Source organism: Eptatretus burgeri, chromosome 5 (assembly GCF_056783735.1).
Source record: "Eptatretus burgeri isolate ZD-2024b chromosome 5, Ebu_testis_v1, whole genome shotgun sequence".
Classification (NCBI taxonomy): domain Eukaryota; kingdom Metazoa; phylum Chordata; class Myxini; order Myxiniformes; family Myxinidae; genus Eptatretus; species Eptatretus burgeri.
In genome coordinates, this window is record NC_140965.1 from 54061933 (window position 1) to 54087476 (window position 25544).

Here is a 25544-nt window from a genome sequence, read left to right on the forward strand (position 1 = left end):
TCGGAGCAAAAGACTGTGCATATTGAATGCCACCACTGTGTATACTTAATATTTGTGTCTGCACGTATATAGTGCTCCGATGAAGGGTTAATGCCCGAAATGACACCTTTTTCTTACTTCCAACGGCAGTTAGTATTCCTTAACCAACTGCCACGACTTTCACCCAGGGAACTGCCAACGCTCCCACCTGTGGAACCCCGGAGGGAGGGTATTGAACACTCTTACACGCACAGGCACAACAATGCTCACCGGTATGATGTAAAGACAATTTCCGAATTGAAAATTTGAAATATATACTTTTAAAATTGTAGATTGATTGGATGTTTTTAATATTAACCTGCAATGATTAGTTGACATGTCCATCCTCCTGCACAGTATGACGTGGGGTTGTGTGTGTGTGTGTGTGTGTGTGTGTGTGTGTGTGTGTGTGTGTGTGTGTGTGTGTGTGTGTGTGTGTGTGTGTGTGTGTGTGTTCGTTAGCTCCATATGCTGGTTTAAGAAGGTGTTATGGAGTCCTTCCAGGTCTCAAAGTATCCACTTCCATTTCAGTAAGGGGTCACGATTCATGGACCAACTCGCTGTGAAATTGTGTTGGTCTCAAAGTTTTGTTCGGAGGGCTTTTTCCAGGATCGCGCTGAGCCCGAGACAGCCTCCAACTGAAGTTCCTTTTTGGTAATATTCTCAGGGGGGGGTTTATAAGATAACTATAGTAAAGATTCTTCTTCATCATCATCCTGTTGCTCCAATTATCAGTTGCACAATTTTGGCGCTCTTCAACTTCCAGGATCTTTTCACTTCATTCTTGAGTTCATGGTATTTCATCATTTTCTCGATTTCTGGGTTGTTTGGGCCAAAATCGCTTGGAACTGATACCTGCGGTCTTTTTTTTTTATATACCTCAGTATTGTATCCAGTCACATTGCTTTGTATTCTCTGTTCACACTCGATTGGATCATCAGGTGATATGTGTGCGTTACTTTCTTGCTCTCAATTATCGCTTTTGGCTCATTTCCATGCAGTTTCCAGGACTGGGATATTGAGGTTTTGCAAATGTGCCAAGGAATTACTTTATATACTTTGTTGTGCCTTTGTGTGTGCAACTGTTCTGACATGAGGTTTATACATCCTGATAGGAGGTAGCTCGGGCTTTCTGTTTCCACCTTGTAGAATCTACACTTGTTTAATTGACTCAGTCCCACCATTTTCTTAAAGAAATTCATGTAGTGTCCCTGGTCTTTGGCATTTACTATGATTCATGAGGTATAACCATGCTTGCTGCTGGCTATATAATTACTGTTCTTTTTTTTCATTGTTTACAAATGGCCTTCAACTGGACTTGCTTGGAAACTACTAAATGACTGGAAATATTGTAGTGTGGCAGGGACGAGATCCTTTTTTTTAATCTCCTGTTCATTTTGATTGATTTTCCAGATTTAACACCAAATAGGGGGCCATCAATTTATTACGCAAGCACATAGTAATAGAAACAGCTCAAAGTTTTTGGTCGACAGCATGGTCCCTCCAATAAAGACTGAGAAAAGGAGCAGGAGTTTATGAGCAAGTGATCAAGCAATATCCTTGTCAGGCTTGGGCGCAAGCAAGTGAGTACAATACAGCGTAGCTCTAATGAAGTCTGCATGTACCACCGACATGGAAAGTGTGCACACCTCTCGGCTATCCTACCTGCCCAGAGCAGGGTTGGCCACAAGACCTCACAGTCATGTCACTCATCTCGACCCTTGAGTCCAGGTAGCCAACTGGAGTAGGTCAAAGTGTGAAGATGCACTCACATAACCTCATGTGTAAAGGCAAGCTCTCATAGGATAGACATTAGAATGTGATGTGACAATGAGTCTGAATACAGATGGTCTTTTTTGGGATCAAGAGTAAATCTCGACATCACTTCCCATTACATACGCATACAGGCTGATAGAGTGTCAGAAATAACAGGGCCTTGTTCTTGTTCTCCTTCTTATTATTCTACTTCTTCTACTACTTCTTCCTCTTCTACAAGAAGCATAAGGCTGCGAGTCGCATCATTGGTCCCTTGTTGGTAAGAGCAAGAATTTGTAATTTAGCCATGGTGTCTGCGATAGCTCGACTACTCTTCACGAAGGACACAGTGGGATTTTAATGTCCACCAACTTATGCTGGCAGACAGGACGCCCAATTTAATGTCCATCCGAGGGACGGCAGACCGCACATGCATTGATGTCCGAGGGCCAAACGCCCTGCCTGCGAGACACCATGACGACAGTTTGTAGCTGTGTCGAGATTCAAACCCAGGCTAGATGGCTCAGAGGCAAGTGTGCATTCCTCTAAGATGTGACATTTTTACTGATCGATACAGTATTATGGGATTCAGCCAGGTCTGTTGATTTCAATACGGAGGACGCTAAACCTTTTCTTTAAAGAACAAAGATATCAATGATGGGTTATTTTGCCATGTTCGGTGATTCATCTGCCAAGATTACACAAGGATACACACAAAGAACTTTGGCACAGGCGGAGGCCATTCGGCTCATCATATCTGCACTGCACCAACCGCAGTATCATCACCATCCACACACAAGCCAATATCCCCATTCACCTCTATCTCCAATGTAAACAAGTACCCATCAAAATCCCATTTAAATCTATCCACCCCCTCCACTGCTGCTATCATTCTGGAGAGACCAGCACACACCACTACCATTGTTCCACATCCCATGGTCAAGTATTTTGATGGTTGTGAATAAAAACTACAGAAATATTTGCACAATTTGATACCTCCCTTCCTCAGTCATTAAAAGTCAAACCTCTCAATTTCCAACTTCTTGGGAAAATAATAATTGTAGAAGGCACTCCGTAGAGTGCATACCTCCACAACGCAATGGCCGATCCATGAGAACATATCGGGCCAAATACATTTTTTGAAATATCATGCTATATATCGTTTTTGGCCCGATTTCTCAATGGTGAGGAATCACTTAAACAAAATTTAAGTGATTGCCGTATCCGGATCTGGATTCGGATCTTCACCAAAATCGAATCAATTCGTCCTTGTCACACACCCACCCTGCTCACCAAGTTTTGTCCGAATCCGTCTGCAACTTTTTGAAATATCGTGCTATCTATCATTTTTGGCTCTATCTCTCAATGGTGAAGAATCACTTTTAAAAGTTTAGTTTTCAGATCTTCACCATAATCTAAGCAATTCTTCCTTGACACACACACTCAGCCTGTACACCAAGTTTCATGTGACTCTGCTCATAACTTATTGAGATATCCTGCTCAATAAGTTATGAGCGGAAAAGGTTGCCATGGACACATCAAATTGTAAATTTCATTAAAATTAAAATTGACAATCTTAATCAAGGCTTAGGTCAATAGGATGAAAATTGATTATTTTTCAGATTGAAATTGATGATTTTAAGTTTGACCTTGAGTTGACCTTTGACCTTTTGACCTCAAAAATAGTTGGTTTCCAAAATCAGTGATACACTATGCAATTGCTGCTTAATTCTCAGGTTAATCTGATGAAAACGGATGATTTTTTTCATATGAAATTTGAGGATTTTAGAAGTTTGACCTTGAGTTTACCTTTTGACCACAAAATAGTTGCTTTCCCATTTCAGTGATGGACTATGCAAATCCTGTTCAACTGTCAAGTGAATAGGATGTAAATTGATGATTTTAGAAGTTTGACCTTGTGTTGACATATAACATTTTGACCTAAAAAAAATCGTTATTTTCCCAATTCAGTGATTAACTCTGCAATTGCTATTTAATTTTCAAGTCAATCGGATGAAAAATGACTTTTAGAAATTTGATCTCAAAATGACGACTTTTGACTTCAAAATCAATAGGCTTCTCAGTTGAAACTACCTCGAACAACTTGGTAAAATTTAATGATGATCAGTTTAGAATTGTGACCTGTAGGCGATTGACAAATGGACAGAAAAATGAAAAATCACTCATAAAGTGATAACTTGGTGAAAGAACGGCACTCAGTAGAGCACATACCACTGCCAGTCTGAACAGTTTACATTTTGTATGCCACTGATTGGTCGGATCTGAATCTGGACCTTAACCAAAATTGAATCGGCTTGTTCTTGTCACCTAACCAACTCGTCCACCTCGTTTTGTCATCAGTCGTCCACAACTTTTTGAGATCTCATGCTTATACATAGTTTTTGGCCTCATCTCTCAATAGTGAAGAATCACTTAAAAAGTTCACGTATCTGGATCCGGATTCGGATCTTCACCAAAATCGAATCAATTCGTCCTTTTCACCCACACAACCTGTCCACCAAGTTTTGTGTGAATCCATCCATAACTTTTTGAGATATTGTGCAGTATATAGTTTTTGGCCCAATCTCTCAATGGTGAAGAATCACTTAAAAAATTCTCAGATCCAGATCTGGATTCCGATCTTCACCAAAACTAAGCTTTGCTGGCATTGTCCAGTCATCTACACACGAAAAATTTAAGAACGATTTCTTGAAAACTGTCACCAGAAATCGTGTGCCAAACAAACAGAAAAACAGACAGACAAACAGACAAACCAACATATCTGGCGATTTTTTTTTTTTTCTTTCACCATGTAACAAAATCGACTGACCATTATACTTGAAAATTCTTCGATTTTTCAAGTAATAAACAGACAGGGGTGAAAACATGTACGTAATGAATCAAGATGTCCTTTGTATCATGATGCTCACTCATGGTACAAACACGATGAGCATGTGCAAGGGTGTTGGTCTGCCTTAAAAACAAAACAAAACAAATGACGGGAAGAATTGATTACACATTGTATGTGTGCAACAAAATACTGCTGTTATATTTGCCATTATCGTGCATTGATTTTTTTTTTTTTAATCGGTTTGTTGATTCACACATTGGCGATAAAGGAAAACATGACCTACATGTGATGGCACAAAAAGTTAATCAACTAAATTATTCAGAGGTACGGAAGACACTTAGTTTCATTCACATGTGGGCTTAAAGTCTGGGTCGTCAGTAATAATCATCAATGCCACACCCAATTATCATGTTGATTATAGATAAGATGGTAGATTATTTAAAGTGGATATAATTTGCAGAGTGAACTTGTATAAATTTTTCCTTCAAATATTTGATCTTCTGCTCATTATCTTCAGCCTTGATTGTGGAGGGATCCCGGAAAATCAAACGTGACAATGCAGGTGATATTTGAATATCTGATGCACTGAGATTCGGCCGACTTAGACACTATGTTCCTTATTTTGAGAATTTATAATTGCAAGCCTTCCTCCACCCACTCTCCCTCCATGGTGGTGGGAGAGAGGATGGAGGAAGCAAAGGAAGATCTGGCTGGATGAGCAAAAAATTTCTACTTGAGTCATGTGGTTTGCACAAGCCTTTGAGAGAAAACGTTAGTTTCTCTTTGTTTGTGGATAATGAAGGACAGGAATTGGATAGGTTGATTGTGTGATTCAGCAGTGAATGAACAATTGAGTTATTCCTTGTTTTGTACGGAACCTTGAATCCATTTGGTAATTCACCTAGATCCTATGTGTACAAGTCAGAAAAAAACATTTTATGAAAATGCATGTCAGGATGGAATCCCCCAAAACAACCAAAAGGGTAGGAAGGATGACACCACGATACAGCACCACAATAATTTTACGGATTGCCATCACGACATGTTTTTAACATTTTTGTCATCGGTGGCAATAGTAATAATTTAATGAAAATGTCTATGTTTGAGGTAGTTGTCATTTTGTTGTGTGGGTTGGTGTAATTGTGTTATATTTGTTGTGGGATTAAGACAGAAAAATGTCAAAAGATGTTGTGATGGTAATCCATAAAAGGATTGTGGTGTATTGTGGTGCCATTCCAAACTGGTCATTCCTTATCATTCCTTCCTCCCTTGTTTGGTTGTTTTTGGGGTCTCTATGGTTTTTCATTTTATAAAACGTTTCTTCCGACTTGTTCAAGTCTATTTTTCCCGATGGTAATGCCAATTACATCATCATTTAGTAAATTATTTTGAGGGGCATCTCCATGGGAAACTCCTCGAGCCCCATCCCCTCAGCGATATATCTCAAACAAGTCTCTTCCCTAGTTCCATAAATGCCCCTTCAATTATTTATCCACTCAGATATTCTGCTACCCTGTTGTCCCTCACTTTTGGAGTCATCTTTATTTTGTACATCAACATGGCAGAATTTTTCTTCACCTACTCTCCTTTCTCTGCTTCTTCACATCTAATCTATCCCCTTTCCCCCATACTCCTTTATCCTCCCAATCTTCCTCCCTTCGCTCCCAAACTCTGCTCAGCTCCTTTCCTTCTCCTAACATCCTACATACTCTTCTTTTCCTCAATTTACACCTTTCATATACATACATAATAAAGAGATACCCCCATTCCTATCCTCTTTCCTTCTGTTCCTTTACTCAATGTTGACATTTACAATCTCTTCTCTCCCAATCCTCTGTAATGTATATATATATATATATATATATATATATATATATATATATATATATATATATATATATATATATATATATATATATATATATATATATATACAGTAGACTAGGTGTAAGTCGGCAGCGTGTAACTCCTCACTTCGCCAAAGTCGGCAGCGTCAAAAAGTCCCAAATTTATCTCGTTAAATCCCTTTGAATAAAGGGTCATCCCTCTCTAAGTCGTCACTTCGTCTAAGTCGTCAGATGTTGTCCATTCCCACGTAATGGAAACTCAAGTAAATTACCACTCCTAACTCGTCACACGGAACTGCTGCCTCATGAGAATCCCGATTTCATGGAATCGTGATGCTCGCTCATTGGTGTACACTGCCAGTGATAGGCTATTTATAACTGCGTACACACGTTGATCGCACTGGAGGCAGGACAATGGTGACTAAGTGTAAGCTTACAACTAACACCTACCAAGAAAAATACGACATTATCCAGTTATCCGAGGCAAATCCACTGATGAAGAAAACAAACATAGCTGAGAAGTTGGACATCAAAACGGCAGACATTGAACGATATCTTGAAGAATAAGGGCAAGATATTTGGACAAGTGGAGAAGATCGCGAGGCCGGTGGGAAGTGTGAAATGTGTGTCCTTTGAAGATGTCGATGACGCGCTCATCATCTGGTTTCGGCAAATGTCGGCTCAGCCAAATATTCGGATTCGGCCAAATATTCGGCTGATACTGTCTTTCGGTAGAGGCTTGCCCAGTCAACATCATGGAATACAATGACCGGTTCGAATCCTTTCTCATGCACCAGATGCCCAAGAGTTTGAGGCAGTCAAACATAACGGATTACTTCGCGAAGAAGGAAAGGATCGATCAAGCTTAGTGTTGAAGTCCGATCATGGTTTTATATTGGCTTGTTTTGTGCATTGCCGCACTCACTTACACATTGGCATTGAGTGGTAATCATCACCACGATGACTGTGTGTCATGTAATTTGTCACCATACCATCACCGATGGTATATGAGTTGTCTTACAGAGTTGTTCATTATCTGTACTTTTGATAAACTGATTCATGAATTTCATCTTTGCATGATCACTTTCCAACTCACCAACTCACCCCCACCTATGCCCCGAGGATTGTGTTTTCCTTTTGGTACAATAGCCGGCTCTCACACATTTGTGTCCAGGCCACGCGCGACTTCATCCTTCACCCCCACAGTTCGTCACATTTCTAAGTCGTCACTTTTTTCTCGGTCCCGATGGTGACGACTTACGCCGAGTGTACTGTATATATATATATATATATATATATATATATATATATATATATATATATATATATATATATATATATATATATATATATGTATATATGTATATATATATATATATATATATATATATATATATATATATATATATATATATATATATATATATATATATATATCCTATATATTATTTCTGCTAATGTTTGCGCGTCATTTGAGGTTTCTCCTCCGAAACTGCCAGACGGATTGTCACCACTTTCCGCATGCGGGTGCTCTGTGGTCTAATGAACAGCATGGGCTATGTGAGATTGTGCCACACGGACAGGTTTGGGAATTTTTGGCGATTTTCTAACTTTTATATTCATTTGCATGGCGACGTGTGACGTCACCGCTGAGAGGCGTAATGACGTCATGACGTCATCAGTTATTCTCTGACGTCATTCCGTCTGTCGTCCACAGACCATCACCGCTGAGAGGCGTATTGCCACTCCGAGAAAACAGCGTCTGCAATGTAAAACCCTCTTCTGCACATGTTGACTACCTCAGAAGGTGAATGTGACAAAAAATGTAACAAGAAACATTGTATTTAAAGGAATTCGATAAATCACATTGTGAACACTGGATATATTGACGTCCTAACGAACCCTCACTTTCGAAACTTCTCGCAGAGCGCGGGTTTGGCTAGTATATATATTAATTCCGATAAATGATCCCTTCATAGTGCTCATCACCAAATTCGTCATTTCACATTGTGAATCTACAGATCTTTCAGTAAGTACAGTATAAGGATGCCCGTAACAGAGTCATGGTTTGTGTCACTGTCGATAGCTGCAGGCGATGCAGGGCATGATTTTTTTTTTTTTTGCTTGAAATTGGATTAGCTAATCCTGAGTTTGACAATGAAGAAATTTTCTGATATCCATCGCTGACATTAAGCCTGGTGTTGGCTTAGTGGTTAGGGTGGCGGCTTGGGATCCCAGGGTCCTGAGTTCAAGCCCCGTTGGCTGCTGAATTAACACCAGGGGGTTGACTCAGCCTGTCATCCTTCCGAGGTCGGCGAAATGAGTGCCAGTGTACTGGTCCTGGTGTATGCCCCGGTTAGAATAGGTGTACCATATCCCTGTGTGTCGTAAGAGGCGACCAGGGTTGGCGTCAGGAAGGGCATCCGGCCATAAAACATTGCCTCAAGAAAAAAAGCCAAACCCCTGCACAGCAGGGAAAAATGGCTGTAAAAGCGGTCATCGCTGACATTAGATCGGCTTATTCCCGTGAACACAGACATTTTCCCGACAACTGTGAAGCATGTCAAAAGGCCGATTCTTAAAAAAGATGCAAACTGCCCTTGGGGCACAAGACAAACGAAGCCACAATGGGCCCCAGACCAAAAATGAACTCTCGGGACCTTCAATTAACTGATGATATATCATTCCTCTATCGTGGTCGAGTCTGGCTAAGGACCTGCCCAGGTCTGTCATTTGTTATTAACAATTGAAAAAGTTATTGCCGATGATTTTGAAGTTGATCAACGATCTTTTGGAAAAAATTAAGTGAGTAAGTACTGAAGTGCTGAAAAAAAAAACATGTGGGTAACACAGTTTACCTGCACATGAACATCATGGTACAGGAAGAGACAGAAGATGAATAATTAAAGCGATAAATCACCTTATTTGTTCAATATACCATTGCTTAACATTTGGATCCTTCGGAAAATGATGAATGCTGCAGGTATGACTCTCCGATTGGTGATCACAATCTGGGAAGAGACACTGCATAATCTTCATATTCGACGAGGGTCTAAAACCAAGCCATGCAGTGTGATGCCAACGTGACATTATCGCCTCTATGTGCTTTTGTGGTTTGTTAATTTTAAAATCGGATTAAAATTTTTATTTTTTGTTATGGTACGGGTGCAGTACCCAAGAGAGAATGTCACTTCCTTCGGTAGGAATCATTGAAATTACTTCAGCTGTTATTGTGCTCGGCATGATGACATTTATCGACATTTTGAGATAGAACAAATCAATGGTCTTGATCTGGTGCTTTAGCGATGTATTTTGTATCCTAGTTAGTTATGAAAATGTTTGAGAATAAAATGTATGGCTTTTTTTTAAATGTTTATGACTTCTCTCTATAGTAGTTTTCAAGCCTATCATTGTGTGGACATTTGAAAGAGTGACCATTTTTTTTTCCCGTGCTCCCCTACATATGGAGTCTTTATGAAAGCATTATCTGCTTGTGATCGATGCTGAATTCACCCTTGTGTGGAACAGTGGAAAGTTATGCTGGTAGCAGTGTTTAAGGATCATGTAGATAAATAAATAAAGCCAGTGATAAGTTCTCCTCCACCCCCACCCCTCAAATTCCCTACCTAACTCTCTCCAAAAAAAACATCCCAGAAATCAAGTTGGTTCAGTCAAATTTATACTTGGATTTATGAGGCTAAGTAATTCCTCTTTGTTGTCATCCAAGGCTCATCCCATCCCCAATGAGTCAGTCCCACAAACCAACACATCTCCCAACCCTCTTCTTCGTGGGAAACTGACGAGAGTAAATTATTTGATCAAACAAAGGAGTGGGAGGAGCATACAAAGTTGGAGGAGGAGTCTTGCAACCCATCCCCCACCTTGAATTTATATGGACTATGACAATAAGGCTACTAAAATGCTAAATTATCATATTACCAAAAAATATAAAACAAGTATAGTTGATAATGACAAACTGCTATAAAAAGATGACTAATCCCATCAACCACTTACTCTGCTCACAGCTAGTTCCTCTTTGATGAAGACCAAAATAATCAGAAGAGATGTAGCACACAGGATTTGTGCATTCGACTTTTGTTTGAAAAACGTGATGGTGTAAGTGAAGTTTAATGGATTATGAATGCCTCATTTATCCCCAGCTCTGTAATTTAAAAGAGCATGGTGAAGTACTGCCGAGTGTTTGGATTTCAGACTATCCAGCCATTCCATGTTGATGTCACACTCATGAGTTTTCCTGCAGGTACTTCGGTTTCCCTCCATTTTTTTCCTCTGAAATTGACTTTTTATGAAGGTTACTTTGTATGTTATTACATCACTGTTTTGTTGTGATTCCTCTTGGGTTTTGCACAATCCGTCCACTCTGCTGCAGTCTACGTCATTCACTCCTGCAAGAAGCTTGGGACACTTTCACCATGACTCACATACAGTGGTCTCAAACACATCTTTTTTTTTTAGCATAGTCTAACTTTTGGCATTCTTATAACAGGAAGTGCGAAGTAGACATGATGAAGAAGGCACACAAGATGTCCCACAAAAGGTCCTGTGTGGACAGAGTTAAATATGCCTGCCAACAGAAACACACCAAATCCCAGTATTGTTGGTTATTACCCAGTGATCAAGAGCTCCCCCACTCCACTATACAGCAGAAATAGTACAAAAATCTCTTTTAGGGTATAAGGGGAGCAAAATAACCATACCGTCTGAAGTATTCAATGTGGGACTCTAAATTTTGCAACAGAAAACCAGGAGGAATAATGTGGGAATGTCAAAACCTATCAATAACTGGAATACTCTTACCCAATTTGGAATAGCAGAAGTAGATGCAAAACACACTAAAAATAGTTGTCAAAATCAATGTCTAACTTCTCGTATAAAACTAGAAGGGCACTCGGTTGAGCGCATACCTCCGCCACGTAATGCCTGATCCACGAGAACATATCCGGCCCAATAAATTTTTTAAATATCATTTTATATCTCGTTTTTGGCCCCATCTCTCAATGTGAAAAATCACTTTAAATATTAAATAAATCTCGTATCCAGATCCGGATTCAGATCTTCACCAAAATCGAATCAATTCGTCCTTGTCACACACCCACCTTGTCCACCAAGTTTTGGCCGAATCTGTCCGCAACATTTTGAGATATCGTGCTATATATCATTTTTGGCCCAATCTCTCAATGGTGAAGAATCACTTCAAAAATTATCAGATTCGGATTGGAATCTTCAAAAAATTGAATCAATTCTTCCTTTTCACACACCCAACGTGTCCACCAAGTTTCGACGAATCCGTCCACAACTTTTTGAGATATCTCGCTTTTTATCATTTTTGACCCTATCTCTCAATGGTGAAGAATCACTTCAAAAAATTGTAGTATCCGGATCTGGATCTTCACCAAAATCTAATCATTTCGTCCTTGTCGCACACCCAACCTGTCCACAAAATTTCATCTGAACCCGTCCACAACCTTTTGAGATATCCTGCACACAAACAAACAGACAGAGAGTGAAAACATAACCACCTTCGACCTTCGGTGGCAGAGGTAATAATAAATGAGTTGTTTAGAAAAATTTTTTGTCTGAACAATGGTCCTCTCTCTCTTTTTTTTTGTTTCTTTTACCCCATTATTAATTCTGTCAGGTTGTAGTGGAAGCCAAGTTGAGTGGTGTGATCTGGTGACAAACCTAACTTGTAATACGCATCACATGTCATCTACGAACGAAGGACACATTCCATGCTGGTGGTTAGATCTGCCATTATCACGATCGATATGAAGTGGAAGTGCTCAGGTGTCATTCCAGCAAGGTGTGCTGAGATTTCCTGATTGCATAAACATATACTTTTCCAAGTCTTTCCGAAATTGACTTTTTGTGAAGGTTAGTTTGCACATTATCACATCACAGTTTTGTTATGATCCTCTGATTTCCTCGGGAAAATGTCACAACATACCCAGCAGATGGCGATGGAAATGCATTAAACGACAACCTCAATTCTACACCTGACTCAGGGACTCGAAATAATTATTTTGCATTTCAAATCTGTAAATACAGTGGGACAACAAAGGTGAAAATGGACATCGATGATGATACAGTTCCATTGTGGTCCCAGTGCTGCCTTATGACTGACTATATAACTGCTGGAGCTTAAGGTAAAATCGACAGGCATCTGGTTATTCTTATTCTTGTTTACATCAGTAAATCAACTCACCATGGTGATGTCAGGCCCTGAATTTAAAGGTCATTGTATCATGCTCGATTTCACTGCAAATCATTCTCTGTCATATGTGAATCATTTAATGAATTTGATTTGATTCGTATGTACAGTACATTATGAAGTTATTCTTGGAGTTTTGCCATCATGGAATGTAATCGTAGATTCGCTAGCCGTAGCAAAGCCTATGGTACGGTCGTTTGTTAATTATTATGTAGTAAATGTAAAGATAAATACACATAATGTGGAATCTCACCAAGGTTGCAGTCCAAAACATTTACTTTTAGACTTTATCAAGAATGCTCAGGAGTAAATGTTAGGTAAGACGATGGTCATCGACTCGGGGTGGGGTTTCCGGTCCTCGTTTTATGAATCTACTCACAAATCACAAAGACTTGACAGACTGTTATGTCTCATTTTCCTAAAAGATCTGGAATCACCAAAAATAAGCTGTTGGTGCTTTCACATGGCTAAGGTGATCACAAATACTGTGCGTATTTATTCAAAATCCTTGCACATGGGTTCAAAACATATTGTGCACTCTATGAGACAGAACATGGTGTACAGTCCTTTAGAATGAACATAATAATGTACACTTGATGAGAGTGAACGAATTATTGTATGCCGATTCTCAATCCATCGTGCTCAACATTACTACAAGCAAACAAGCACAGGAAGAGCTCATTTGGGCCATAATTCTGATGGTGTATCAATATGGCAAAACTCTTATCCACTCTGGGTAGTGCTAATTATCGAGCTAACCTCAAACGGGGAATCTGGCCACGGTACAGCACACAATTGCCTGCTCTTTTTAAATATTTTATAGCCACAATGTTAGTTCAGCTGGGGCAGCTGCATTTTATTGGATATCATCATCTGAATGACAGTACGCTCAGAGAGACATTCCCCTCACCCCTCCATTCCACCCACCTGCACATTCCACCAATTACGGTGAAGATATAAACCCTAACTGGGGCTTAAACTCACGATTACAAATTGAGGAAGTTGGGCTGGACAATCGGTGTGGATGGGGGAAGAGAGAATGCCAAAGAGAGCGGATTGGTTGAGGCAGCAAGGGAGGAGGAAAAAGAGGTCGACTGCGGTTGCGATGGGAGGATTGTGTGAGGAGGGATATCCATAAGGTTGAGATGGTTGGAGAGTGGAGGGAGTTGGCTGAGGATGGAGGGAAGTGAAGGGGTGTCTTTTCAAGGCAGAGCAGAAGCCCCGTGCCATCGGACCTCACTGCTGAAAAGTGAAGAGGAGGAGAAGAAGAAGGGCTTTATATTAACACTTTTTAATTGATAATATAAACACTTTATGGATTATTTTATTTTTCATCACATGAGTCATGGAATTCACACAATCCATCCAAAAACATTGTTGCTAACCCAGGTTCTGTAATCGCTCAATGTTGAACCATCAAACAGGGAGTTAGTCGATTGTGGTCCAAACTTGAGTTTTATTAAAACAAAAAGAAAGTCGAGCAACAATCGATACACCAAAGCAATCGGTGATCAGCTTGTTCTTCCTCTCATCTTACCTTCCTTTACCACCTTTTATTTTATCTCTCCAAGACTTTTGCGAAAATCCCTGACTCAATAAATTACTTTTTAGTAGATTGTCCCATTATGAGATGTCACTCAAATTTTCTCATCAACACGAGATGCTTCCATATCCAGAAGTCACGACAATTTAGCAGAACACGTGCAATTTTCCTTCAACGTATAAAATCGAAATTCTAACATTAACACTTCACGTTTTACTTTGCTCTGTATTTTCAACTAGTGTTTAGCCTCCACGAGAATCCTAAATATTAAACACTTCATCCTGCAGTGAATCATAGGTATAGCAGCTACAAGCAGTGCACAGAACATCATGTACATTGTACATGTGTATGTGCACAGTTGAGTTCCATTTGTAAAGGCCCTGCCACACCTTGACGTTTTAGCCAGCGGTATGGCAAGGTATCAAAATGTATGTGAAATGCTGACGTACGCTGAACTATTGATGTTTTTTTTTTCCCAGTTTTGGACGTATTCCTAACGAGTAGGACGTACGCATAACGTATTGGTAACGTAGACAGAACATTTCAATCACATATAGATAACTTATACCAACGAATGCTGAGTGTGTTGTCGGCGTTCACAATCTATGCCCAACGATAGTGTAACTTATGCATAGCGCGGCAGCGTATCGCCGACGATCACGTGGCATAGACTATTCATAGGCTGCGGCTTGGCAATTCAAATCATATCCACACTAGACATCGAAGTGTGAAGCCGCTGTCACACCTTGACGTTTTAGCCAGCATATGCCAACGTATGAAAAATTTGCCGAACCAAGCTGGCACACGTCGAATACGTTATGGGTAACCTTTGTATACATTAAGAGCACGCTGGCATACATCATAGTACGCAGGCATATGTTGTAGTATGCTGGCATACGTCGTCATACGCCGAGAAATTTTCAGCATGTTGAAAATTTTTTGACATACTCGGCGTATGACACATGTTCCGCATACGCTGGCCATAAGTTGTAGGCACGTTACGCGATCGTTGACACACATCGACACGTTACTTGAAAGTTACTCATAAGTCGAAACACGTCGAGGTAATGGTTAGCATCAGTGTTCCAGACTCCCTGTTTTTATTTTTATTTTTTTTCTTCGGTATGACTGTGATGTTGACATTTCGATTTCTAGTGCGGTTATGATTTAAATCGTTGAGCAGCAGCCTATTAATTACATTATATTATAACCGCACTACAAATCGAAGTGTCAACATCACCGTCATACCGAAGGAAACCCCCCTCCCCCCCAAAAAAAAACCATGGAGTCTGGAACACTAACGCCAACCATTACCTTGACGTGTTTCGACTTATGAGTAACTTACAAGTAACATGTGTCAACGATCGCGTAACGTGCCTACAACACGTTACACAAAGGTTCAAAGCACGTTACTCATAGGTTAGAAATAAGTTTCGGGTATGCTAAACATTACCTCGACGTGTTTCGACTTATGAGTAACTTACAAGTAACGTGTGTCAACGATTGCGTAACGTGCCTACAACTTTTGGCCAGCATTATGCGGAACGTGTGAGTCATACGCTGGCATACGTCGAAAAATTTCAAGCATGGAAAATTTATAGCCACGGAGCATGCAGAGCACTTTCACTTTTCATATATGTGGCATTCCATGGCCATACTAATACCATGTACAACACATTGTTTACATATACACATAGGGCCTACACCATCACATACAGCACATAGTTTCATTAATCCTCTGATCTTGTACTATGAGAACATCTTTGGTTTTCTTTGTAAGATCCTACCTGTTCAATAGGCCTAATTTGACCAATACAATGAGTGATGATCCTCTTCTTGAGGTCAGTGTCTTGAAGTTGATAAGAAGATTTGACATGTTTGAACCATGCATGACAGAGGCACAGGTGTCATGATGCCAAAAACAAAAGATCAGCAGCGGCAATGCCACCTATGGTGTCTTAGTTTAACTAATAATATTATCAAGGGAGAAAATTCCAACTGTCATTATCATTATTAATTGTATTTATTTACAGTACATATGCTGCATGTGGGGGTATTTTGGGTTCCTTATAATCCACTGCTCATGACAAACTGCACACAATATCTCAAAACGTATGAAATACCATTGAAAATTACAATGTAATGAGTTTGACCTCGTCCGGCAGATATGTGAAAAAAATGTGTCTTTAATGCTAGAAGCATGGAATTTGGCACACTGCTTGGGCAGTATCTTACAAAGAGTTTTGGATATAGGGACATTCCAGATTCTTCCCAGAGCCAAAATGGTGGCCATTTTACAAAATAGCCGATTTTGTGTTGTACAAGGAGGATCGATGTGGATACAACTATATTTAAGAAGCATACCAGTGGTTTTATTTTACTAAATATAGATTCTAGCAAATAAGAAATAGCAAATAAAGGTGAGAAAGCATGAATAAACCATTTATTTGGTCATTTTTGGTGCATTTTTGCACTTTTGGATGGTTTTCTTCAACAAACTCTTCAAAAAACTGTTAGCAAGCACCATGGAATGACTTGTTCATTTAACACTCTTGAACTCAGAGGAAGTGCTTCTGTTTGATCCTAACATCAACTTACAGAGTCAAAATTATACAGTGGAACCTCTAGATCCAGGTAACAGAGTCTACGATGATGCATGGATACATGTGTACATGTTACATAATTATCATCTGTGATCTCTCTTGTCCCAGTTCTACTCTCTTGTACACTCCCCACCACAGTGACATAGAGCTGTGCACTGGAGTGCAGCCTTGACACACTTGCACTGTCCTCTGCATCCCTTTTTGCAGCCACACCTTAGTAGTTGCCGACACATGCCTCAGTTGCCTCTGGGAGGGTTGTCCAGTATATGTCCCAGCCATTATCGGTGTGAACCCACCCCCAGTCACTGGGCGATGGACGCTCTGGTGTGGACACTATCATCTGGCCCCAACAGTAGCCGGCTTGGTAGGTAGCTCTCTTGATGTGCTGTTTCGGGGCTTCACGAGTTGGTGGGAGAGCATCTATTGATCTGCCATTCTGGGTGAACAGATGCTTGCGACACTCATTGACATGTTCCTGGCTACTGGTGCGATCATAGAGCACAACAACAAAACGCTCCAGTGCATCCATGTGGTCATCTACGGCTGAAGGAGTTGGCGTGGTAGCCAAGGCACAGAATGCTGCAGTGACATCAGTGACCTCATCACAGGCTTTCCAGGTTTCCATGCTTTTTTCTTCCCCCTGCCTCCGAAGCTTGAAACAGTGTCGCATCCAGTGAGGGCATGGAAGAATGGCAAACCTCGACACTTGTTAGGTCCCAGTGCCACAGACATCTTGTGAGCTGCCAAGAACCTGAAGTTCTTGAACCTGCTCTTGGATTGTGGGACCATTCAGGATCATAGCAACTAGTGCCACGAGAGAATTTGGCATGGATTGTTCTTGGCAGAGGGCATCAAATGAACCACTAAAGGCTGTCTTCATCTTCAACATATCTCTTCGGACTATGTTCGCAGCTCTAGCAAGATGAACACCATCACTATCAGCATCGTGTTCACAGGCCTTGTGAAGGGCTGATCTGATGTCCTCGTTGAAAGCTAGCAGAACATCTCGGCTAGGCTTGTGCTCCTCCATGTCCAGAAAATATGTCATGATCCGGTGCTTGAGTTTGGTCGAGTGAACACGTCCAGTCAAGACTGTTCCAAGCTGTTTCAGCCGGTTGTTGTACAGACTTGTTAGGTCTGCCAGCTTGAACACTGGTGCCACAAGAGCGTCCATGCGGGCATCATCGATGTAGGACACCAGTTCTCCAAGAGCTATGCCATGATTGATATCATCCTGGTCATCCAAGGTTTTCTTTGTGTCCCTTGCTTTGTTATAGAGGGAAACCAGACACTTCACATGGTACAGGGAATCTTGCGCCATCATATCTCCAGCACTCAGTTTAGCAATAAGTGGCTTGTCTTCTAGTTTCAGAGCACATTTCCTGACTCGTTTGTCCAGGTCAAAGGTAGAAGCTTTGCGCAAAGACTCGTTACCTGCTGGCTTGTCACAAAAGAAACACGTTTCGAGCAGTGACTCTTTGCGGTCCACACTGACGGGTATACTTTCGTGTCACGCCTTCGATATCCCCACTGGTTGTTTTCCTCTTCTCTGCCCGAATCAATTGGGTTTTGTTGTATTGTAGTCTGCACGAATCATGCCACTTAGCCCTGTGGTGCTGGAAGGTGGACTCAATACCCTCACCATCGTCCAAGCGGGACATGTCGAGAGATTTTGGCAAGCAGACGATCTCACTGAACCTGAGGAGGTTGTCTGCCAGAGTCTGGTATCCAAACCCTCCTGTGCTTCGCTTGGAGTCAGCTGGACAATGAAGAGGCTCAGTTGTGTCCATCTGACACAGCACACATAGGTTCCAGTCTGTCTGGTTAATTGATGTAACAGATGTACTTGGCCCTCGCTGCTGGGGTTCTAATAGTTTGAAATGCTTGGCCATTGTCTTGAACCACCACCAATCAGTCACTGTAAAATTGGGAAGAACCACCACCAAGCAGGGGATTAGTCTTTGGGTACACTACAGTGGAGTTATCACCTGAAAACAGAATAGCAGAGTTAAAATGTTTTCAACTACGAACCCCAGCCCAGAGGAGATGCATATATACACAATGGCGATCTTGGGTGATTGTCACTCAATGTCCCCAATAGGCCACCATACATTATTTCTTTGCGCTGGACAGGACCATGTTAAACCCAAATCAATATGAACACACCATTGTAGTTTGAACATTTCTATTATGCAATCATGAAAATTAATACAGTGAGTACATCAAGATCGATTTCGCAAATTTATGCATTTAATCGCGACATTGCCAGCTACCAGTATGTAATTAATAATGGAAATATTCATGGAGTCTAAGTTCCTTTCACCAAATTTGATTTTTGATCTATTTATATTTCCAGAAACAATATTCAGGTAACATTCACATGCATGATCATATTGCAGAGCTCTTGTTCCAGCCATGCATTGTTGCGATGGTAAACTGTTATCTGTGTCCCTCATAGACCACTGTAGATGCATTTTTTTTTAGTCAAATATGAAGTAGATAATGAAGCATGTGCATACTAGTTGATAATAATCATATTATACTCACTACATTGAGTTTTGCACCAAGCACATATGACTTTGCTGACCTTGTAGGCAGAATTTGTTATTCGTGGCAGCCATTTTGTAAAATGGTCACCATTTTGACCCTAGGGCTAATCTGGAATGTCCCAATATCCAAAATGTTTCCTAAGGGTGTGCTATAACTGTGTACCAAATTTCATGCTTGTATCATCAAAGGCACAAAACTACCAGAATATTTCACATATCTGCCGGACTAACCCAAAATCGTTAAAAAATGCCAAATTAGTGGTATTCCAGAGGTCTTTTACCCCCTTGGCAGCATAAAAGTCCATGAAATACCTTGCATAATATCAATTTCTAATAGTAACCCTGAGATTTTCTGTATTTTTCCATGATAAGTCAGTTCATTTTTGTATAAAAGATGCAGATTTTAGAAAAATGAGAATTTTCACTCGAACTGCGCACATGTCAGAGAAAGGGTTAATTTACCTGGTTGTGAACATTCTATCATAGTTTAACTGACATTCTTTTAATAAGACACCCTGCCTGATGAAAATAATCAAAGTTGGCACTTTTAAAACATATATTGGGCATTTAATAAGAGAAAATGTACAAGTTTTTGCTAAAATTGCACAAAAACTGCCAAAATTGGGGGTATTTTTTGGGTCCTTAACCCCCTCAGGAGCCTAAAACCCCCTGAAATATCTTAAAACGTGTCCATTACATAAAAATACCCTGAAATAATCAACCATTCTACATGTATTTTATGCTTATTGAAGTAAATAATGAATTATTGAAAATGGCCATTTTTTTCTTTTGTTCCCGCACTCAAGGGGTTAATTCACCATGTTGTGCAGAATTTCAACAACTCCAACCTCCGTTTTCGAAAACTTGACATCAATACGGTTCAAATGAGACCGGTTTCAGCTTGTTATACCTCCGGAAGGGGTCGACTCATTTTTCTCAGTCTTGGCCACTACACTAAAAGGTATGGCTTTTAAATGCTTATGACTTCACTCAACAGTAGTTTGTAAGCCTATAATTGTGCACACATTTGTCTACGGCCATTTTTTCCCCATATCATCCATCTATATGGAGTACTACCATACTCCATGATGTATATGTATACTCGCGGGGTATGCTTACACATTGTAAGCAATAACGATCCGTGCTTCTCCATTGCCTTGGGTCGTTCACCTGCGTTTTTTTTTTCTTTTTTGTTGTTCCTTTTATATTTTCATTTACGTATGCTATCAGATGTTTCTGTGATTTTTTTTTCTTGGTGTATTGGCTTTGATGTCCATCGGCATGTGAGATTACCGTTCTTCCCCATTGTCTCGGGTCGCTCACCTGCATTAATTTTTTTCAATAATTTTTTTTTCATTTACAGATGATTTCCAATGGTCCTCTGATCCCCCCCCCCCCCCGGTGTATCGGCTTAGATGTCTGCCGGAACACACTTTCAACTTTATACGTCACCCAGAAGGTACCGAACATTAATGTCAGTGAGTGGTTCGAATGAGCTTTATCATGGAGCGCTGTAGTACTCCATATAAATGGATGATACAGGATAAAAATGGCCACCCATTCAAATGTGTACGCAGTGGTAGGCTTATACACTACTATATAATGAATCAGTGGCAGATTAACGCACGGGCAGGCAGACTAACCCATGCCCAGGTCCCCGAGCTCAATAAGGGCCCTGGAGAAAATATATATATATATATATATATATATATATATATTTGCTGGTATAAAAATGTCTATACTACATCTAACACTATAATATGTTTGCAGTTACGAGTTACTGTTCAGGGAATTTCAGTGCTGTTTTTGGCTTTGTAATGTTGCAGGGTTCTCTGTGCTCAAATGCTCCATGACTGTCGAGTCTCATTGGAGGTGTGAAACTGGACACTACTTGATAATATAATTATTATAAACAAGAATAATCCCACTGTGGTCACAACCTGCGACAGAATCCAGTAACGGGCCGACTAGGAAACGCGCGTTTACTGAGCTATTAAAATATGACGTCGACACCTCCCATCCATGTCAACCTCCGCCACAGTTATATCAGAACGAGCTGATTCGTCACACAGTCATGGATTGTTTAATCCCAACATGAGACTGTTCAAAATCTAGATAACGCTATTTTTTTGTTTTTTTTCGTAATTTATACCAATGAATAGACAAAACAATAGCAAGTCTAGGCAAAAAAAACAAAACATTTTATAAACTCATGTTCCAATATGCAAGTGACTTGCAATGCCGTCGGTCAGATGGCAGTTTCCGTTTTAATTAACAGGGAGTTAAAAAACATGGATCAGCGGTAATTAAGTGGAAGCTCAAAGAGAAATGTGAGGCAAGCAAAGGAGGCTGAAGGAGTTACTGTGTTAAAAAAAGATACCAATTATAAATCAATAATTCAAGGAGAAAGAAAACGAGAAACAACAGACGATGGTGACACAGCCTCAAGTTCGGCAGACATGGCTGTATGGGGATTTTGGAGCTGATTGCTCAATTTATGCCTGGTGTTGACTTAATGGTTCGGGTGGTGGGCTTGAGATCCTCGGGTCCTGAGTTCAAATCCCGCTCGGCCGTTGAATTAATACGATGTGGGGTTGACTCAACCTGTCATCCTTCCGAGGTCGGCAAAATGAGTCCCAGCTTGCTGGGATGATTGAGCCATTCGAGTATCCTGTGTCGGAGTGACGACCCATCCAGGATTGTGCCCAATAGCCCAGGAGACTGCTTCTGTAGCACCGACGCTCTGTACAGAGTATGATCCCTTTCTTGCAGATCACATCAGTAAATTTGGATAGAAGGGTAAAGGCAGTACTTTTTATTTGTCGTTGACTACTTGTGAAGAATTCATTGATTCGATGTGCTGAAAAAAAAAAAATAACTTTAGAACTTCCACAAGCCAAATTGATTAACTCAGTGGAACACTGAATGGAGTCGACGTATTAATGCATTTTGATGTATTCGTGTTTTTAGGGGATGTTTAGGGCCGAAATATTTTTGTGCCAAGGGCCCCAAAAAATCTTAATTCACCTCTGGAGTGAAGTCCTAAGCATTTAAAAGCCATGCCTTTTATTCTCAAGTGTTTTCTGTACTACCAAGACTTAAAAAAGGCACCAGAATACACCGCTAAAGCACATTGGGAGATCGTTAAAACGCAAATTTGTACTTCTTCATTTTCTGCTTCTTCCCCTCTCAAAACAATGTAAAACTGTAACCCAACCTACCTCAATAACTCCTGAAGCCATGATGGTGATCGAGACTTTATGGAAGAGGGGCAGATGGAAGCCACGACTGAGAAAATGCACATGACAGCAAACCTGGAGTTTGCAAGAAGGCACTTTTCATCTGTCATCCAGAGGGATAGTTCACTGATTGAAACACCCTGCCTGCAAAGCACCAGTCTGACAGTTTACTGCCAGGTTTTGAATCGAACCCAGACGAGACTCAGAAGCCTGTCGGATGGACTTGGAATTGAATTGAATTCAGATGTTCAGAGCCTAATATATAAATGTATATTTATAGAGTCGAGGCTCGTGGAAGACTGAGAACACTGAACGGATCAGGACCCAAAAGGACAAAAGGAACATTAGAGAGAGGGGGGGAAACACCAACAGTGGAGTTGAAGGACAAATTAGAGGGAGACTTGGACAAACTAGCATTTGGATGGAAATTTCAAATTGCAAAGCAGAAACTCCATGTGAGGATTTTATTGTAATTATTTTAATTATAATACTTCAAGATATTCCGCAACGAATGTGGTTTCCACAACATCCATCCAATTTCATAAATTCGTCGTTTTTCCATAATCTGGACAATCGGATAATGTGCAACAAATGGTACAAATCCTTTGGCAAATTATTGGCTCTGGAAATGCAAAACACCAGACCTTGTATGTCATGTATTCCATCACATTGCGGGGGTTTCTATTTATGCTGATGCAAGAAAAGTTGACCATATAAACATTTCATGGAAATAGACGGTGGTTTATGGAAACATGGTGAGCAGCTTTCTTTATCGAGTGGTTCATGTTCTGGTTTAATACGTCGGCCTGCAGAACAAATGTGTATGCAGTGAATAACCTGGAAATACAGAGGCAATGACTCGCTAAAGTAAACACGAATTTCATGAGGCTGCTGGCCCTATATTCCATACTCATCCCAATCATTTGATTCGTGTATATACTAAATCAAAACTTTCCCAAACATTCCAAACCCACTTACGAAATCACAAATGTGCCTGGCCTGTTTGTATTCTGATCTGATCCAAAAGCATACGTGTTTGTCCATTGTGTACGAATATCTTTTAAATTAATGTGCAAGTACAACGGTGTCTATTTATGTCTTTGTCTTGCATGTAGCTGTCGTGTGCATTCTGTAGCTGCTGGTTGCATCATTTGATGTGCCTGTGATGCAGTGCCCTCTCTTACTCGCACACTGGTACTCATTTTGCCGACTTAAGGCCCAGTCACACCTTGACGTTTTAGCCAGCTTATGCCAATTTTTGGAAAATTTGTGTAAAACGCTGGTACACGTCGAATACGTTATGGGTACGTTTTGTATATGTTAAGACCACGCTAAAAAACACTGCCATAAGTGGTAGTACGCTGGCTTTAAACGTTGAACTTTTGCGTTTTCCTCGAATTTTTTCATGCTTGAAATTTTATGACGTATGCCGGCGTATGACTCACACGTTCCGCTACGCTGGCCATAAGTTGTAGGCACGTTATGCGATCGTTGACACACGTTACTTGTAAGTTACTCATAAGTCGAAACGCGTCGAGGTAATGTTTAGCGTACCCGAAACTTATTTCTAACCTATGAGTAACGTTTAGTAAGCACGCTACACGAACGTTGTTCACACTTTACAACACGTTACTTTAAAGTACTACTACTACTACCAACATCGACATTAAATTCTCTCGAACTACTACTACTGCTACTACTACTACTAACATCGACATCACTAAATTCTCTCGAACTACTACTACTTTACTACTACTAACATCGACATCACTAAATTCTCTCGAACTACTACTGCTACTACTAATACTAATACTACTACTACTAACATTGACAACACTAAATTCTCTCGAACGACTACTACTACTAACATCGACATCACTAAATTATCTCGAACTACTACTGCTACTACTAATACTACTACTACTACTACTACTAACATCGACATCACGAAATTCTCTCGAACTACTACTAATAACATCGACATCACTAAATTCTCTCGAACTTCTACTACTACTACTACTACTATCACTACTACTGCTGCTGCCACTGCTACTGACATTGACATCGACTCAACATGGAGTCTGGAACACTGACGGGTTCCTCTTGTGAAGCCCATTTGTATATACCAATTCCCCTAAACGCTGCCAATACGCCATTATATGGTAGCTGTAAGTTAGAAACACGTTGAGTAAGTTCTGTGGTCATCCGGAAGACGTCAATCAAATTCGTTTACATACGCCAATGTGCGTTTGAGGTACGTTACACATAGGTTCAAAGCACACTACTAATAGGTTCAAAGCACGTTACTCGTAGGTTAAAAATTAAGTTTTGGGTATGCTAAACAATACCTCGACGTGTTTCGACTTATGATTAACTTACAAGTAACGTGTGGCCGACGTGTGTAAACGATTGCGGAGCGTGCCGAGAACTTATGCCAGCATATGCGGAACTTGTGAGCCATACGTCGAGTACGTCGTAAAATTTTCAGCATGCTTGAAATTTCACGACGTACTAGATGTACCACGTAATATGCCAGCATACTTCATTGTTTTTCATCGTGCTCCTGACGTATACACAACTTACCCATACCGTATTCGACTTGTCCCAGAGTTTTGGACACATTTTTCATAGGTCGGCATATGCTGGCTAAATCGTCAAGGTGTGACTGCGATATTGACACTTCCAATTTTCAGGCGGTTATGATTTAAATCTGCGTGCGGCAGGTTTTTAACAGAGAACGCCATGAGTTCGTCGGCGATATGTGCAACGCACTATGACTAAGTTAAACTATCGTTGGGCATAGGTTGTGAACGCCGACAATAGGCTAAGCATTCGTTGGTACAAGTTATCTTTAACACAACGAAACGTTCTGTGCCCGTTACTAATACGTTATGCATACGACCAACA

The 25544-nt window shown here is 40.4% G+C and overlaps 2 long non-coding RNA genes across 6 annotated transcripts in view; one reads left to right on the forward strand and one right to left on the reverse strand.

Annotated features, from left to right (window-relative positions):
- Window positions 1–25544, forward strand: part of LOC147026450 (uncharacterized) — a 46378-nt gene that overhangs the window by 6022 nt on the left and 14812 nt on the right. Inside the window, exons 1-5 of one of the 5 annotated variants that reach the window (XR_015058353.1) lie at window positions 62–251; window positions 481–672; window positions 8189–8278; window positions 20205–20359; window positions 20762–20857. The exons of 1 other annotated variant lie outside the window; for it this stretch is intronic. This is a non-coding gene — a long non-coding RNA (uncharacterized LOC147026450). Of the gene's footprint in view, window positions 1–61; window positions 252–480; window positions 673–8188; window positions 8279–10563; window positions 10733–20204; window positions 20360–20761; window positions 20858–25544 lie in introns of those variants that run through there. 3 more of the 5 variants (XR_015058354.1, XR_015058356.1, XR_015058355.1) reach the window with 3 other exon arrangements.
- LOC147026451 (uncharacterized) overlaps window positions 13053–25544 on the reverse strand; it is a 39358-nt gene continuing 26866 nt past the window's right edge. Inside the window, exon 3 of the long non-coding RNA XR_015058358.1 lies at window positions 13053–13945. This is a non-coding gene — a long non-coding RNA (uncharacterized LOC147026451). The remainder of the gene's footprint in view (window positions 13946–25544) is intronic.